Source organism: Pempheris klunzingeri, unplaced genomic scaffold, assembly GCF_042242105.1.
Source record: "Pempheris klunzingeri isolate RE-2024b unplaced genomic scaffold, fPemKlu1.hap1 Scaffold_253, whole genome shotgun sequence".
Classification (NCBI taxonomy): domain Eukaryota; kingdom Metazoa; phylum Chordata; class Actinopteri; order Acropomatiformes; family Pempheridae; genus Pempheris; species Pempheris klunzingeri.
In genome coordinates, this window is record NW_027255157.1 from 16,695 (window position 1) to 36,223 (window position 19,529).

The 19,529-nt window shown below is 26.7% G+C and overlaps 1 pseudogene; it reads right to left on the minus strand.

The window, feature by feature from the left end:
- Positions 1-18,233: 18,233 nt before the first annotated feature.
- On the minus strand, positions 18,234-19,155 carry LOC139225454 (U3 small nucleolar ribonucleoprotein protein IMP4 pseudogene; annotated as a pseudogene).
- Positions 19,156-19,529: the final 374 nt, after the last annotated feature.

A 19,529-nucleotide genomic window follows, 5' to 3' on the forward strand; every position in this document is an offset into this window, starting at 1 on the left:
CTATAGAAAAACAATTATTAAGAGAATCAAAAAATCACAATGTAATACCACGAACAAAATTCGTCATCCATGTCTTCCGCAAGGTTTCGAAGACATACTGTCAATACATATGCATGATAATAAATGTTATCAAAATTATAGACATGTTAAAGAAATAGAATATATTGGCGATTTTAATAAGAAACAATGTCTAGTTGAAATTAATTCTATACTTTTAGACAAATTTATATGGGAAAACCACATTGGGCACAATTTCAATGATATGCAAAATTTGATGTTTTCATTCACAGACAAACATATTGTTGTAATATATGTATATGTATATGTCATGAAATTATGAAATTATTATAGTTATATAACGAGTATATCAAACCTCAGACGTTAAAATATTCACCATTTAAGAAACTGTTATTTCAAAAGATTGGAGAAGACTGTGCAAAGCTGAACTACAATCAAAATGTTGTACTTGAGATAATACAGAATAATAATTTTTATTTTTTAGGGCAGACATACAGCGTCAAAATGCTTTAATGCGCTATATCTCTATGCATTGTTTGACGATCCAACGAGATTAAAAGATCCAAGTTTAGAAATAACAATACGTAAAGTGTATGATTATTACTATTTAACTTGTCATTGTAAAATTATAATTAGAGATAAGGATAATCAGGATTATAGTATACTTTATGGCGATCCTCGATTTGGTATAACCATTATAAATAGAGAATCTGAATCACAGCAGTAACTAAATTTATTTTGTACCGTTGACATTGTAAAGCTCGTAGTTTATCGATAAATTCATGATATTTTTTGGAAATTTTTTAAATATTTACGAACAAAAAAACTACTAGTTATCTTCTTATAAGATTAATTATGATATTTATTTTATTACAATACGTAGTATTCAAAAATTTTAATTTATGTAATATATTTATTAGATAAACTAGTAAAGACAGTCAATTGATTCATTTTACTGAAACAATATAAGCATTACTTTGAAAGGTTTTAAGTGGTATCCATTAGTGAATTGACTTAATAAAATTTTAATTATATCTACTAAAACTCATTAATTTTGCAAAAGGACTTAAAACAAATAATCATTTCCATATCAAATTATTTATTTATTTTTAAGAATTTTACTTGATAATTTTTTTTAATAGAAATCACCTTATATTCTATTATTTGAATACGTATTATGCATTTTTTCTCTTTTAAATAAGTGCTACTACAATATAATCAATTTTGAATCGCATAACCATATGACTTAAAAAAATAAGTAGACTCTCTAAATGTTTTGTTCAGTAGTTATATATACATATAATAATTTTTCTTTATTGTGTGTATATAAACTGAATAATGAGTAAAAGATTACAGTTAATATTTAAAACAGTAGTATAACGTTTTTGTTTATTATTACTTATTAATATTAGAAAATATTTTAATTTCTAATACTACTGTTCACTCAATGTATATTAATTTTTACATTAAATATTCGATTTATGATTCAAATTACGAATTTACTTACTTAAGTAATATAATTTTATTTACTATTATAATCATTAGAAGGATAATGTGGTATACCCCCTAAAAAATAGATCCCTAATAAAACTATTATTCATCTAGGGGATCTATAATTCAAATTTCTCTAACTTTGAAAAAATACTAGTATTTATATAGTTTTCTGAAATTTTATGCAATTTCTCTTTTTTATATACCAAATAACATAAATTGTGATCTCAAAAGGTAGGATATATTGATATATGTTAACTTAACAGATTTTAAAAATAATAACGTTAAATTCATTCTTTTCGTTAGATATCTTTTTACTATGTATCTGTTGATATATCATTCAGTAATTAGTTATTAATGACGTTAAAAAAGGAGTTAATCAATTAATGATGCTTTTTTCCCATTTAATAATACGACATAGTTTTTTGATTATTAGTAAAATCAAAAAACTCAGTATATTTCTTAACGCTTATTAATATCAAAAATGATTAAAAATGAAAATTAAAAATAATTCATCTCTATAAGATATATGTTAGACAAGTTAGGCCAAAAATAATAGTATGGGCGTTACTTACGGTCTAGGCAACATATATCGTTACCAACCAAAAAAAATTAGTAAAATACTTGGTAATTGTGACACCTCTCTTTTAATTCTACACAAAATCCGTATAATAACCAATCAAAATTTTTTATTTTACACGTCTTTTATTTATTATGGACTTAGTGTGAGATTCTCTCTCCAATTAATTAATTTATGGGCTTCATTTTCTCGTAGTTTATTGTATCATGTTTTACCATAAATATCAAAATTATTAATTATATTTATTTTTTTAGTTTGAACAGGTATTATTGTTCAATTTATTTTTTCAAATTTCTTTCTTAATATGGACCATTGAATCTCCCTTGTAGTCTCGACAAAACTTATTGTTTTTGCTAAGATTAAGCCCCCTTTTGTTTTCTATTATCAATCTTTTATTTACTTTCTTGTATACATTAGTTTAAGTATTTTCTAATATCCAATGTAAGATTTCGTGGTGTTAAAGTCTGTTGCAAACATTAAGAAATTTGATGTCATGCCTGTAACATCATGTACTGATTACCAGTATTTCCATAATAAATATACAATTTTTATCCCTACAATATTTTTGCAAAAAAGTCTATCAATGTTCGGTTAAATCCTTTATATAGTCTGTTTTTTATAGGCTAATAGCAAGTATTTCAAGTTTTCTGAACTCCTAGCATCTTTAAAATTTTAACCAAACAACTTTGACTCTAAATAAGCACATCTGTTATAGTAAATAGAATTGTAAATCCGATATATGTTGAAAACTTTTGATACTATAATTATAGCAACCATGTATGCTCAGTGATTATGATTGAGATACACCTTCACAGTATATTGTATAAGAGTTCATTTTTACTAATAGAAATGAGTTTTCATTAACCATAAATGTGTTGACATATCAATTAGATCCTAACTTAGCAACATTGGCTCCTTGAGTTCTTCCAAACGTTCACTGCCAAATGCTTTATATTTAGTCTATTTTACTTTGTAAGAATGCCACATTATTTACGCATAAGAATCAAATCTCTTTGTTGTAAGGACCAACTAAAAAGAAATTCAATGCTATAGAGATTTGTCTAATCCGAAATGTCCAGACTTTTGGCCTTATGATCCTCATAGAAATCTTATTAACTAAATGTGAATGAATCACTTTCTTCAAAAATTCGTTTTTGTTGTCATCTTTTGAAATTCTATACATGTATCAATGTGTATTTGTAGAGCGGATCTTTATCATCATAGTGCTTTTCCTCTATTATCAAAAATTGATTTATCAGAATTGTTTTTATTTTCTTGTGATTTTATAATTATGAAACACATTAGTTGTTTTCTATTACATCATAACATCCTGCATTGGTTGGCTGTTTTGTTTAAATAGCGTTGTTATATCTCAGTTTACATTTTTAAATATACCGTCACCATAAGAGTGTAGACAAATCATTCTATAGATCACATTAAATTTACAATAACTTGAGAATTTTAATCGCCACGCCAAGGGTTCCGAAATATATTGTAGTTTATTAATGATTTTATACTACCACAGTGAGTGCGAATTGTAAATTTCTCTTCTGGTAGGTGTGTTTTAAATTCACGTTTTAAAATTATAATTCTTAATAATCTTTAGTTTTTTCTGGAGTAAATTCTTTTAGCTACCTTCAATATTCTACTACAATATGCTATGACTCGTTCTTGTCCATTTTCTTATTGAAACATGTCAGCCACAGTAACTTTGTTAATGATGTCAGTACCAGATATAAAAACTTTTGACCAGTATATAAGAATTAGCTCTGAGACATTGAAAATTTATCATTTAGTCTATTCAATTATAAGTCACAGAATTCATTGATGTTAAACGATGGATTCTTTTTTTGCTGTTGTCCAGCTGAACAGGTATTTTTATTTAAAACAGGAGCAAATAATCTATAATAAAACATAAAGCCAATTAATTCTTGTGATTGATTAATAATATTTACCATATCCAAATTACGAAATTTTAGTGAGATTATTTTACCAACTAATTTTGCACCATTTTTTTCAATTTTTAATCACAGAAATATTTACGATTCTTTCATAAAGCTAGACTTTTTATAGTTTATTTTTAATTTAAAGCTTTTTATAAATCTCAATAAGAGTTTTAAATGATATAAATGATTTTTTTTATGATTTAGTATACAAATAATCTATTCTACGTAAATGATGCAAGTTCTCCAATAATATCATATATTTTATTTGTTAGTCTTTAAAAAGTGCAGAAGCAATTTTGAGACTAAAAGTCATATTTATAAATTTAAATTATCCTATTGGGATAAAGTAAGCGGTCAACTATTTAGATTTTATATTAAGATTCATTTGATAATAACTTTGAGATAAGAATAATGAAGAGAACCATTAATTATCACTGATATAATCAAGCATTTCATCTATTCATAGTAATTAAGTAAAATCTCTTAGTGTATATTTAACTTTCTACAGTCAACACAGATTCTATTTTTCTTGTTCTTCTTTTCCACTTTATCCGAATTGGATGTCTACAAACTAAGTGACTTTTCTAGAACCTATTGATTAAGCATTTTTTTATTTGTTTATTCACAGATATTCTCACTTAAGTTTGGGTATTTTTATCATTCTCTGATTGATGGCAGTGATTTAAGTTTAAATGTGATTTTATGTTCTATTTTGTTTACCTTCATTTTCGTAGAAAATCAGCTCGTTCTTTTTTAAAAGCATTTTGAAGCTATTATCATTTTTTGTACCTACACAAAAAGTATCAGCTACTCAACTACATCTAACATTGTCAGTTTTAGCATCAATAATTTGTCCTAACTCTTTCACTATATTTAATCCAATAATGGTATCTATAGCAAGTTTTCAACAACAATAAAAGGTGTTAGTACAATTTTCTTAGGTACGTTTATTTTTAGTTTACAAATTCAAATTAGTTTCTTTATTGGAATATTTACAAAATCAAAGTCTACATCATGTTTTGTGAATACATTTCGTATCGTACAGTTGTCTTATGAGTCTCATACTAACAGGGGAATAATAAAATTTAGTATCTACGACCATTTTGGTATCAATATTGTTTATCATTAAGTATATGCATATTCTATTTACAAAGGTGCTAAAGAACGATTAGCAATGCAAATTGATTTTTTTAAATCTAGCAATATTTCTTATTTTATTGCAGTTATAATATTTTACAATATCCTTTATGTTAAGTATGCTTTGTGTGCAACTTTTACTGCATTTTCAGTTTTATCAAGCTCTTAGTTTCACTTACAAATATCTTTAGCATAACAACATTATGTGACAATTTATTATTATATGCATCAACTTTCTGAGCATAAAGTCGTTCTTTGGGTTCCAGTTTTACTTCAGCGCCATAGCCTCTCTTTTATGACCCCTTAATTGTTTTTGTTGTCATCATTTATATGTGTAATATATATATTTTCAAACAGTAAAAACTTACGCGTATCTTTAGATCATGTGTTCTTGATAAACTGATGTCACTAATACAATCAAGGCCGTTATCAGGAAGACTGCCGTAGCATCTTCTATCACGATTGACAAGATACTCAGTGAATTACAAAAGCTTTTCGCTTTTTAGTTACGATATGAAACCCTTTACGTACCTTATTATGCTATAAAGTCAATGTTATTCTGTCTCGTTTCATTAAACACTCTATAGGCAGCAGCTGGGTTAATCATCATAATTCACACATAAACACACTAAAAATCGGCTTATTATGCGGTTGCATATGAATTTAGTCCATAACACATCCTGGTTTTTATGAGACAACTACTACTAAATCATCTATCTATCAGATGTTGGCTCTACGATAATCGCCTCAACAAAAGCAGGAATTCGCTCTCGTACCCTAATTAGTCAGCATTTGATTTTACCATCCCCCTACTACAACATTATTTATAATTATTTTTATATAAAACATGAAATTACTATAGTGTTCTTAATAATATAGGATTTTGGATGCTTCGATATGGAAAAGTGGTACATAACGAATCTCGAAATCACAATTGAACAGTTGGCGATCACTTGATTATACTGATAAACCAGTAACAATTTTTTAGTTAAAATATTCCTTACCTTGCTTCTTTCGAATTCTATAATGATTTTATCTTATCTAAAGTCCGAAACATTAATAAAAAGTAGTGTTAATATTATATCATAATATTTTAAAATACACATGATATAAACTACTTATGCAGGTACAATAAAAATATTAAATATATAAATAAAATTTATTTAATTCTTTAATTTATAAAAATCAACTTCTGCGAGGAATTATACATTCATTGTAAACAAATAATTTTTCACATTACATGAAAAAAATATATTATACTACAAAAACAAGTATGTTCTAGTTTTCGTTTTTAATCGGAATGATCGAAGTAATTATTTACTGTATTGGGTAATGTTTATTTTGTCTGCGTTATATGTGGACTTATATTGGTCATCTAAATGGTACATTCTAATAAAAAATATATTCAGAACGTATAAGTGAAGCAATTAAAATTAAGATCTTTTTCTCAATTTAGCTTCATAATGAGTATTTGTTTCCAATAAATAATAACTAATACACATCTGTATCTAGCAGTTGATTTGGTGGTCATAAAGATTAATTATTTTCTGATAATCCATTTTCGTTGACAGAAATGTCATATTTTATAATAAATTTTTTTGTTAAAACTAGATCAAAAAGCTTTTCATATTTTTATTAAGAGCAGACACTTTTAAATTATTACAATATAAAATTTGAATAAGTTGAAGTTTTTCAAAATGAATTTAAAATTTCAAAAACAATTGGATATAAGAAAGAAATGCGCGTAGCGTTCTTTCACTTTAAATTTAAAATTAAGTGAATTTAAGTAACAATAGAACTAGCATGTAACCTTCCAAAAAACTTTAAATTATTTAAAGCGCAATCAATGTTACCTAGAGTTATATTTATATTCTTAAAGTAATAGAACCAGTAAAATATTCTTTTTAAAAACAAACAAAACATGATATCGACAGAAAAGTACATTCGGCACGAATTCTACAATTGTGGGCTATCGACAATATGATATTGTTCATAAATTTTGCCAAACTGATATTTTAAAAAAAATCATATAAGAAAATAGTATATTCTACTTAGGCACAAAAAATTGTATTTTCATCACTTATGCTCATATTAATATAATTAGTTTCAAAATTATAAATATTGATGATATAATGAAACCAATAAAAATTTTCTTAAATAAAAGAAATAACTATTAATAGTACTTGTAAGCTAATAGGCACATTTATTTGATCTGAATAATCCGATCGTGATAATGCAGAGTATGATTTAGGGGTAAATTTATTTGTTTGTGCATAATAAAATGTTTAATAATATCGATATAAAATTTACAACTTTCTCATGGTTAGAAACTAAGTATACCAACCACAAATTCTACATATAAAATAATATTTTCGATATAAAAGAAGTTAAAACCCTTATTTAATAATTTTTAAGTTTCTTAACAATATCACTTGATTTTTTATGTTCGAGACTCGTATACTATACTTTTATAATTTTTTTGTTTTATTCACAAGAGCTATTAGTGGATTTAATAAAATTTTCCATGATACTCTTAATATCATTTAAAAAATACATTTCTTATTAACTTCCTTTAATAAATAATAATTCATTCTGTTGAGAGTGGTAATTTAATATTCATTTGCCTCAAATTCTTTAATCTAATTAAAATTGAATTTAAAAATTATAAAGTATAATATAATGAGTCATATATCAAAAAGAAATTAATAGAAAATAGAGTTGATTATAAAATTCAGATTACTAATTTTTTACAGGTCAAATATATATAAAAATAGGAGAAAAATGTATTTTACACATTAAATTTTACATTTAAAATCTCTATTTTTCTATGATCTTTAGGTGTATAATTCTTAGTAATTGATTGTATTAGTCGAACATTACATATTGTAACAAATTACTTATTGTGAATGTATATACACAATAGTTTGATTGGTAGGATATAATCTCTCTATTTTTAATTCTACTAAAAATATTTATCATCAATCATTAAAAAAACGAAACCTTTCTTTATCTAATATTAGTTGTCATGGAAATAATCTCATGACAATGCCTACTTGACCATTTCATTGATAATCAATAACTTTAAGTGATTTTGTGAACAAGGAAAGATGTATATGTAATAATGTTGTTTAGGTGATTCATCAGAGATCCTTCAATGGAATAAAAATATCATCAAGGCATAATGTCTTTAAAATATTGAATTATATATATTGATTCTTTGAATATTCTAATCAAATGTGCAATATACATGTTGCATCTTTGCTCTTATAGTATAAAAAAATTGAAGATTCGATTTATTTAAAAATAACTAAATCATAAAATATTAACATAGTTGGTTATTCCAGTGTGAAACAAAATAGATAATCAATTAGTTATAACTCATTGAATAGTGTGTGAGTTGTTACATGAAATTATCAATATCGTTACAAATGCAAGTAAATATTAAAAGACGTGAATATAAATTATCCGGAGGTATTGAGATCACCTACGCCATCGGATTATGAAGAGCTATTTTGTCTTGAGGATCTTATTAACTATAGTTCTGATAATAAATCTTGAATAAAATAAATATTAAATTTATAATTATTATTACCCTCCTGTAAATGAATAAAAACAATTATTACATTTTTTTGATATACCATCTATTATAAAAATCGTAGGAATTTAATAAATAAACGATGATTTATAGGTAATTAAATTATGTAAAGTAGGTTATATAGAGATATATTAGAAATGAAACAATTTATAGTCTGACTTCAACTATGTTAAATTTTTCTTTGGTTAACCAAATATAAAATATCTCATACGGGTTAATTTACACATACAATATAATATATTTCAGTATTTCTAACATTAAGTATGTTTCATATAAATATAATTTCAAAATAATAGAACTAGGTTTATAAAACTACCAAATGAGTTGACAAAAGCATTTTTATGGATTTGAAAATAGTATTTTTGAATAAATTGTACTTAAAAGAATGACATCTATTTAATACCTAGTAGATGGTTATCATGAATAATTAATCAAATTAGCTATAAAAGTTAAATCAACGCTCTGAAAATACAGATGCATGTAATTTATTTGAGGAAATTCCAAATAACCCATAGGGTGTAATATATTTTTATTATTTCGTAAGTGTTAAAAGCTTGGTTTTGTTCACTCAAAATGAATCAATGTCACGAGTGTTATGTAATATTTTCACCAGTAACTCATATTATTTATTAGAGAAGAAGATTTATCTAAGGAAATGGCTGCGTTGTCTGTATCACAGTAATAACATCGAATTAGAATTATATTTTTTAAATTAAATTTAGGAGTCCTGAACCTGCTGAAAAATCTTACAAAAAAAAATATAAATCAAGATATGTTAGGGCTCGTGATAATTTGTTACATATTCAAGTAAAAAAAGTATCGAATGGTGTGATGGTTGGTATAATGATGGCTTTTGTGATGTTTATTATTGCCATAATGCTATCAGTATATTGGTTGAAGGTTAAAAACAATTCACTTAGACTTTAAAGAAGAAAATTACTTATAACATTACCTTATACTAATTATTTTCCTTTAGGAGTAATATTTTATCTTTGTCCGTTGATTATCGGTGTTTATATAGAAGCATTTAATATCACATTCAATTAATAAATCTAATGAGTTCTATATCTAAATGTAGCAATAGATATAACAATTTTGTTTGACGGCAATAAAATTTATTAGAAATAAATTCCTTGATAAAAGATTACATATCTAAAAATTAATCGTTATTTATTAAATTAAATATCAACACCGCAAAATTATGCCTAAGATGAAGTATCTTAATGTGTCCATTATTATAATTAAATGCAGATTGATCATCATATTAAATAATTTTCATTCTTAAATATCACAAAGCTAAAATAGTTTATACGTGAATTTCTTTTAAACTAGCGAATGTACCCGACTTTAATCAAATTCTAGAATAAATATAGAGAAGTGTATAAAAATTTATTTTAATATTTATATTAATTCATTGTAGAAATGAATTAATTTTTAAAATAATTCTAATTCATTTTTTACGATTCACATTATTTTGATTATTTTCATAATTTTTAATATTAGAAAAACTAAAAAATTTTTACAAAATAATTATTCATGTTAGATTTTCTAGAAAAATCAATGGAATATGCCATTTTAATCAATAGTTTAGAAGAGATAAAATAAGTAGAAACAATTGGATAATAAATAGTAATATAGTAGAGTCTAATAAAGGATATGTTAAATATAATAGAATAAAATAATTCTTTATTGAGTGTTTTGGTTACAAGGTAAAACATATGTTGCAGTTTATTGGGTTGTAAAGCTGAAGTTGATCATACTTTGATTACTTAGCTTTGAAGGTATTGTAGTGCAATTAACTGCCATAATTCACACCACTAGGCCTACTATTCTATAGTATAGTGGTAGTTTACCAAGCAAACATCCTAGGTAGGTGCATTTATCACATATACCGCATTCGTTACTAGATTTTGCTTTTAGAGATACATCTCAACGGTGTAGTAATTTTATCCACTGCATTAGCTTTTGATGCTAATGCACTTATCTTGCTGCAACATATAATCATTATGGTATAGAATTGTTTTAGAAAAATGCAATTAATATAGTATTTGAACAAACATCTGATTAAAGGATGCACACGATTCGAAATAGTTGGCGGTAACGGGTCTGGAACTTGCCCTAAGACAATACGCTAGCATAAGTCTATCTGGTAACTTTTTTTAATTGTTTTGATTTTAGGAAAGAATAGAATTAATTTATGAGTGATTTTGTTACTTTATTGTTCCTCGACATACAATATTTTTTTTCATTGTGAATCAGAGAACTATTGGAAGTTTCAATCTTCTAAAAAAAACGATACTAACAAATGGAATTATTATTATCCTAGAAATATATACATTCCCGCCTTTTCTCGAATAATATTTTAAGTATAAAATTGGACTTGTGCATGCGTGCGATGCTTTTTGTAAGTTACAATAGATTATTCAGTTTTAACTTATTAATCTTTGCTATCAAATCGTGCCTATTTTTTAATTATTTTGGTGCAAATTAATTTTAATGAAGAAAAACTTTTTTTCAAAACAGAATGTTAATGTTAAGTATCTGTTAGTTATTTTTTCGTAACACAATTTATAGCCAAGGAGAAGTCGATCGAGTCACGCATGCGCGTTGAAAAACTATTTGAAGAAATACAATACGTTTTTATTTAGGCTTCAAATTTCATTATTTTACTTATTGTTCTTAAATAGAATACTCGTTATTACACTGGCAGTTTTGACATCAAACATTTTAGCTTCCATTTGTCCGAATTGTTTTTGTTTGTACAATATTACTGAGATTTGATGATTCGATGTCTACATCCCATTGAGTGCAACATTCCATTTCTTTAAGTTTTTTTGTAATCTAGCAAATTACAAAAATTGGCTATACTTTTTGAAGAAATGCCGATTGAAAATTTCACAGTTATTAGTTGTCGCTGGAATACCATCAATAATTCTTTAACCCTCTAACGCTTTTTGTGTAAAATTTACCCCAAAACGATTTTGATTTTGCCATGTCTTATTTTTCCTTCTTTCAAAATGGTTTATATCATAGATATTCTTATAAAACATAATTTTCTATAAGTTAATGTGATAAATATTTAAATATACAAAGTATCAAGATTTTTATTTAAAGATATTCTTCTAACGTTTTTGCAGAAAACTTTACCCCACTTTTTTTATACTCAACATTAAGAATGCTTTAATATTGATTCGAAAACAAAGTTTCAATAAAATCAAACGATTTGTTTTGTAGAAAAACTTGAACAAATAAGTAAGTAATAATATGCGCATGTGCGATAATTATGTAATTTGAAATTAGCAACTTCAGTGGTGAGTCAAGCTCTTCTAAAAATGAATTTAAAGACGAAATTACCAATGAAAGTGATGTATCTGATAAAGAGATAGATGTCGAAGTAAATGATGATATTTTGAAAAATGAAAATTGAATTAATTTGAATACATCAAAACTATTTAAAAATAAAACTTGCGTTGAAAATAGTATGAACTCATCTCGTGGTGCCATTTCTTATGCTTTATTAAAAATCAAATCTTTCTATGACCGCTTTTTCTTATTGTTTACGACCGGAATTTTTAGCAAAATAATAGCTTATACAAATAAGTTTGGGAAACACCATTTCAAAGGTGATTGCCATGATTTGGATGATATCGAGTAAAAGGGCACCTGAGGTCTTCCAGTGTTATGGCTTCTCACAATGAAAGACAAGAACGTCTATCAGAACTTTTTAATTTTATGAAGGTAAAAAAATCTACAGACGGTTATTTTCACATCGTGGATTTTAAAAAATTCGAAGGGCGCTTCATTCTGATGATTTTAGAACTAGATTTCGACGCGAAAACGAAGATAAATTTTGCACTATTAGTGAGGTATGGGGTGAATGGATTGACATTTTACCTATATATTTTTCTCTAATTCATGATGTTACTATATCTAGAGATGAACAACAAGCATCATTTAAAAAGAGGAAGATGATCCCTCTAATTGAATATATGAATATATGCCAATAAAGTCTGCTAAGTATGGACTGAAGTTCTTTCTGTTTGTAAACCGTATTGTCAACTATATTTCAAATATAATTATATACATTGTAAAAATAATTTTAAAGCGCAAAGATAATGCAGTGTCGACAAAAGCGTTGTCCTTTGACTATCAACCTCATTATTCCACTCTGGTAAAAATAAAAAGAATTACTTTCTTGACTTCGACAAAAAGAACATTTTACAGTAGCACCTTTGTTTTTTATGACAAGTGTATGATGACATCATACATGTGTAAAAAAGCTCATCCTGCTGTGAACTGGCACTACTAATAACACTGTTAAAGAATTAATAGTTAAAGTTCAAGCCTCAAGTAATAATGCACTACAACTAAAGTTGGGGTAGATAGGGTCTATTTAATATTGGAGTTATTTACACATGCAGATTTACTAGACGATGGCCTCTTATTATCTTTTATAATATGATTGACCCATCTCTAATAATTGCGTTCTAATTATTCAAAGATATATTTTAAAATGGTAAAAAATCAAGAAGGTTCTTCTCTAAAGAAAAGTGGGAGAAACTGTATGGTAACCTCTTAGATCGTAATTCAACCAGCAAAATTATGTAGAGATGGAACAAATATGTAATTCGCAAAATAATATCAGAATTGAATGGAAAGCCAACACAGTGCAATTTTTATGGTAGAAACAGAGACAGGAAAACATTAAAATAGTGTCAAGTTTGTTTCAAGTTTTACTGCCCAAATCACCCTTCGAAGATTTGTTACAAATGTTAGTAAAAGAATATTTTTTTTTCATTTATATTTTTCTGTTAAAAAATGTAGATATTCTAATTCGTGATCATTTCTTGCACGAGTATGACAGATTAGCAATGATATGTAACGAGAATGTGCATTAATAGGATGATTTCATAAATTAACTTGTATATATGTTTCGCTATTCCTATAGTTCCACATGTTAAAATTCCGTAATATTTCTCAGTAATGGCTTATTATTTATTTATATATGTTTATGTAATAAAAAAATGGGGTAAATTTTACCCCAAAAAAGTTAGTGCGGTATTGTTTTTCTGATAAGCGGACAAATGGCTTAGTGTTATAGGCTTACAACTAATGATCTAAAGGTCATGAGTTCGAATCCTGGTGCCGCCCACTGTTTCCATTGTATTGTATCTCTTTATCCAAAAAATAGTAGGAACACTATGGTAATTGCATGTTTCTATTAAAAAATTATAGTACATGCTGGTAGTGGGAGGAAGCCTGGTGGTAGGGCGAAATCGAGTGCTGATGCAGCAGGATACGATAGTGAATTCCTGCCTCTGTTGAGGTGATTCCCATAGAGCCAACGTCCAATAGATGGATAGGGTAGGTGTGATAGTCGCCCCAAAACGACGATGTTTAGTGGGTTACATTCACACAATACCGCAATTCAAATAAGTCGAAGCAGTGTGTGATGTCGTGTGGTTGGGATGATCGAAAAACTCCGCTGCTGTGCCTACACCGTTCAATGAAGCAAGTCTGACCAACTTTAACTTCACAGCCCAATAAGCTGCGCCAGGGCTTTAACCTCGTAACTAAAAAAAATGTTAACATTGACTTTCTATACTTCTTTCTTCAAATAAAGTTTTACTGAAGTAAAAAAAATCTCTCCAGATTTTTGCCTATAACAATCACTGGCTTATTTTCATTCAATAAAAAGCAGATAACACCATATTAATAATCCTCGAAAAATTTCCTACGATTTTTAAGAAAGAATTATAAATCATTTAGGGGCATACGCTGGTTATACTGGATCTTACTGTCTCAATAGCTTTGCTATGTTTATCTTTTAGTATTTAAAACAAGTTATATGACCAGAAAAAATTGTCATAATAATGTTTAACATTATCAAAAAGGTCATCAGCATATTTTAAGATAACATTAACGTCAACTAACTCCTTCATTCATTTTGTTCTAATTTGCACCGTAAGAAGTAAAGTGATAAATTTATTAATAGAGTTTTAGATGCCGTAACTAATATTTTAAATCGAGTCTCACAACTATAGACTTGGTTTTTTATCTTTGCTAAATGGCAACTATAATAAAGGAACCATCTGTTCATTTATTGACATGATTCTGTCTAAAAATCTAAAATAGTTTAAATTTCGCAAAATCAGTGGCCTTATTTAGCCATTTTATCATTATTATTTATGTTATCGTTATTAGCAAAATGTATATAACGTTTGCTTTAAATAAATTTATTGACATGACTCCTAACAATTTCATCGCCTGAATCATGAGCAGTTTCTCAATACATTTTTTGCCTTAAAGACTCTGTGAAATAATTAATATAGCTATGAAGGTACTTAATTCTGTAAGATTTATATGGAAACTATTATCGATTATTTGCATTGCTTAGAAATTTTTTAGTGTGCTTATATTCAGTAAAATGTAATCATCTAATTGCTTTTGAAAAATTTTAGTATGATCTTGTTACAATTATAGATAGAAACATGATTAAACTCGTAATCCATTCCAACGTTTTCAAAATCCAATGTCTGTTTTGGAAATTACTAAGACTATACTTTCAAGCAACATTCTTTTCAATTTTAGTATTGATTTATTTCTCAAAAATGAGCACTAATTGAATTATCGTTTAAAACCATTTATCAGCTGCTGTATCTAGTAGGTCAGAATAAAAAATATTGCCACTGAATGAAATATGAACGTCTTCCACCTAGCGAGAGCATTAATGTTATTTGGAGTGAAGGAATCACAAAAATGTCTTTATAATCACTTATATATATATATATATCTTATCAACTTTTTCAACTGCATTGCTTAATTAAAATTATTTTTGGGGACTCATTCTAAGGAATTAACAATTCTCTGATAATTTGTGTGTTGTATACAGCACACAAATTATACATAATTATTTCGCGCCCGTACTTCTAGAAATAATTATTAAAAATATATTACTAGTGTTGTGTTATAAAATATTTATTTAAATAATACTATATTAATATCATTCTAATATAAGACTTATCGTAGTTTATTGACCAAAGTAGCTACAAAACATTGATAGAACAGTAACATTATTATAAATGCGTCAAAAATTTTTTAAAATCATATAATTTTTTTATTTAACAATAAATTTTTTTTCTGCCAATATATATTTAAAATATTCACCGCTTCGTATACGATACGACGCACATACCTTCAATGGGCTAGCCATCAGAAAATATTTACATATCTATCTGAATTTTAAAAAGATTTATTGTTTATACTGAAAATTTTAATTCTAGTTCTTCATCGAATTAGAAGATATTTAAATATATATAGCTGTGAGTAAAATCATGTTTAATATCTAGCACTTCATGAGGCAAACTATATTGATGATAGTGCACCTATTTTCCCATTAACTAAAAATTTAAATACGTAAGCAAAAATATAATTGCTGATGCTATATTTGCTCAAAAGTTACATTTTGAATTTTTAGGAGTATCGCTTACATTATTTAAACTTCCAAGCACCATTGCTAAAGCCGTTTTTCAATCCGTTCAAATTATATATATTCGTTGTATCTTAATTAAAAAGTTATACAAAGAATCCAAATTATGAAATTTCTAAATGGAAAATATTTCTTTATTTATATATAGTTTAAACATTAAAAAGATCAATAAGAATATAAATTTTCATGCATATTCGTAATACGGAATGGCAAAGATTTGCCGGAGTTCAATATATGCCGGGGTTGAGTGCGCAAGCTCAGCAATTTTTTAATTTCGTACTATATGAAAACAATTGACGATTAGCCAAATAGTGAATTTACCATATTAAAATCAAATATAAACAAAGAAAAGTTACATTATGATTGATACTTTTATGCTAAAGATTACTCGACAAGTCAATGCCAATATTGGAGGTGTCAAATCCAGAGTTGCAAGGGAAGGTTAAGAACTGTTCTTTCAACTGAAATAAAAGATATTGAGATAAGAACCCTTTACAACCATATATTATAAGAAGATGAAATAAACAATTATTTAATAACAAAATCAAAGGTATTTCTAAAACAACGATGTATCTAACAAATAAAGTTTATGATATTGTTACAATAGAAGATCTTCAAAAATTACCTCTAATTCCAAAGCGATCAACTCATCAAGTTATTAGAAATATTCTAAAAAGGAATTAGACCCGAATTAACCCTGCAACCAATTGTTGTGGTACAATAATGACGCTGAGGAATAAAAATTTTCGCATATATGATATATGATATATGACTCTGGTAGTGATCACATCAATAGGATTGTAATTTTTTCAACTAGGGACATTAATCTACACCTTAAACATTCCATGTTTTGAATTTTTGATGGAACATTCAAGGTTTTTCTAGAGACTTCCTTCAACTCTACACAATTCATAGTTATGTCTTTAAAAAAGTGTCACCGTTAATTTCTCTTTTAATAAAAGATAAAATGGATAAAGTTATATACGAGGAATTTAAGTATTACACGATGAAGGAATTACGGACAGGCCAAAAGTAATTATTGAATTCGAAATGGCCTTAATTTTATTTAATGCTTTTAAAAAGCCATCAAAAATGGATGTGTACTTTTGTTTATTTCACTTAGGTCAATGTGTTTATCAGAAATTGCAAAAATTAGAGTTGGCTAAATCTTCTTAAGTTGATCAAGATTTTAAACTCTTTATAAAATGTGTAAATTCACTTATAGAAATTTAAATGACGTGAAGTTAACTTTTAATTCTTCCGAAGGTTTCCACAGGCACTTTTAAGCCCGATTTGAACTGTCTCATTTAGGGATTGTTGACATTTTGAAGAAATTTAAGTAGATACGAAATATAATAGAACAAGAAATATTGTAATATTTATGTAAAATATAAAATTAAAGATCCAACGAAACTTTGATTAAGATGGATAAAATAAAGCAAATGTGCCAACATTACCACATTTACAATGAGTTGGAAAGTTTCCTTTAAGCGATATCTAGGGAATATAACTGGAAGTCGGTATATTATATAATTTATATTTAATTCGCTATTAGTAAATTTTTATTTTTGATATTTCTTGATCTTTTTTTTACATATTGACATTGGCAAAAGGTCATTTCAACTCATTATATTAGATATATATAATGTTGATGTCATTTATTAATGATATCTCCGTAATATATATAATACCATTTTTATGCATAATTAATTGCGAAATAAATATACTGATGCTTGATAGTCTGAAATGTTTGTTCAAAAAAGTAACATTTCTTTAAATGTCCAAGAAAATCCACATTTGCCGAATGTCATAGACACTCAAACCCACATTGATTGACAAACAACAAGAACTTTAGGTATATATTATATATATGCTGCTAATTTCAACAATTAAAAAAAACACATGTATGTAACATTACAAAAAAATAACTACACCTATAAATTCTATATCAAACATAAAATTTTTTATTTTTTGTACGTTTTTGTGATCGACTATCTTTAATATCATCAGCTTCCTCTTCTTCAATCGGTTCTGGTTCACCGATATACTTTCTTTTTTTAGCTGTATTCATAAATGGTCTTAAATGCCATTCAATATCAGATTCCATTTGATCAATCGTCCCTAATTTTATTTCATAAGGACGCATCTCAAACCTTGGACCTATTTCTTCCATTTCAACTTGTTTATTTGAATCTCTACTTTTACGATATATATGATGTCGATATGATATAAAATCATTAATATTGATGAACGACATCACACGTCTTGCATCAGTTTTTGGAACAGGAAACAAGTGTTTTAATATTTGACATAAACGTTTTCCAAAGGATGTAGTAAAATTATGAAAGATCAAGTGTGGATAAGCTTCCGACATTGGATCAATGTTTTTCAAGTCATGTCTCATTACTACATTATATATTGAAAATGAGACTGTAGGGCCAAATGGTAAATGGGATATAATCATTGTATCTGGTTGACCACGAGTTTCATGCAAGACTACTAAATCAGTCACACCATTTGATTTACAAGCTGCTATCAATTGACTAGTATCGTAACTTCCACGATTAACTTTTTGACAATTTGGAAATATAAGACGTATTTCTTTGGCAAATTGTTGTAATTTAGAACTTGGAGCATGTGAAGTTGTTATTACCACTTTAGGGTCCTCAACACCAGCATATCTGTATTCATCATCTTTTTCATCTAACAAAAAGTCATCTTCATATTGTAAATCTTTACGATATTGTTCTTCATCGTTGTACAATTCTGTTGGAATTGGTTTACCATTTTCCAATGCATTTCTTAATAATTGCTTTCTTTCTTTTGTTACTTTTTCTTGTGCTTCTTTATTTTTTCTGTATAAATACTCTTTTCGTAGCCTGACTTCACGACGAAGCATGTTGAAATAGTTGTTCACGTGACTACATGTTAATAGAACAAGGTGTTTTTTATACTCTTGTATTAAGTAATCATTCTTTTTTATATTATATTTTGCATTTTGATCTACATCAACTATATGTTATTATGATAAAAAAATAAACTAAAATGTTTTCTACAGTATTATCAGTATAATTGTTTTTATGTTTGACATAGTACTCTGCGTACGCAATAAAATATAATAACTTGTTTTACGCCTCATATTTTATTATATCGATGAAAAAACCAACTAAAAGTTTAAAAGAAATAGCAAAACAAAATAAATCAACGGCGAATTTTTACATCAATCTTTTCTTACTCACTTTAGTAAATGTTATATGATCAAATATTTTGTTA